This window comes from Triticum dicoccoides, chromosome 5B, assembly GCF_002162155.2.
Source record: "Triticum dicoccoides isolate Atlit2015 ecotype Zavitan chromosome 5B, WEW_v2.0, whole genome shotgun sequence".
Classification (NCBI taxonomy): domain Eukaryota; kingdom Viridiplantae; phylum Streptophyta; class Magnoliopsida; order Poales; family Poaceae; genus Triticum; species Triticum dicoccoides.
The window spans coordinates 365299204-365300053 of record NC_041389.1 but is presented as its reverse complement, the minus strand read 5'-3'; positions in this window follow the sequence as shown (position 1 = coordinate 365300053).

Genomic DNA, 850 nt, shown 5'->3' with positions numbered 1-850 from the left:
GCCGCGTGCGGGTGGCGCATGTGGTTAGCCGAGCTTCAAGGGATCTCGGGGCGTTTACATTTGGGGACGATGGGAGAGGGGGATGAAGAGGGCAGGCGTGAGTAGGAGACGTGCTTGGGGCGGAGCAGCACCCAGTGGTGGCAACCAGGCGGCCTGAAAATTGGGGATCGTGTGTGGGGATAGGTGAGGGCATCTGATGAACAGGGAAGAACTCGAAGCGGTAGGATAGCCTTGGTGCAATGCCGGCGCGGCTTCTGCAACAAGAGGAGTCCGTTCGGCAAAGGTCGGTGGCCACGTGGGCACCATCCAGCCACGCGCAGCGTCTGGCGGGCGCACGCAAAGCCACAACTGTAACGCCCCAGATATACTTTCCATATTTGTATCCAACTCTTGCCGTCTCCGGCGCTAAGTTATATTTATTTCTCGGGTTTGGGTCTTTGTCTCCGTGTGTTGTTTTCTTTTTCGGGCATCTCTTATCATGTCATCACGTGCATTGCATTTGCATACATGTGCATCTCATGCATTCGAGCATTTTCCCCGTTGTCCGTTTTGCATTCCGGCGTTTCGTTCTCCTCCGGTGGTCATTTCTACCTTTCTTTCTTGTGTGGGGTTTAAACATTTCCGGATTGGACCGAGTCTTGCCAAGCGGCCTTGGTTTACTACCGGTAGACCGCCTGTCAAGTTTCGGGTCATTTGGACTTCGTTTGATACTCCAACGGTTAACCGAGGGACCGAAAAGGCCTCGTGTGTGTTGCAGCTCAACACCCCCCAAATTTGGCCCAAAACCCACCAAACTCTGCTCCATGTCCTAGAGCGTTCGATCACGATCGTGTGGGCGAAAACCGCACCT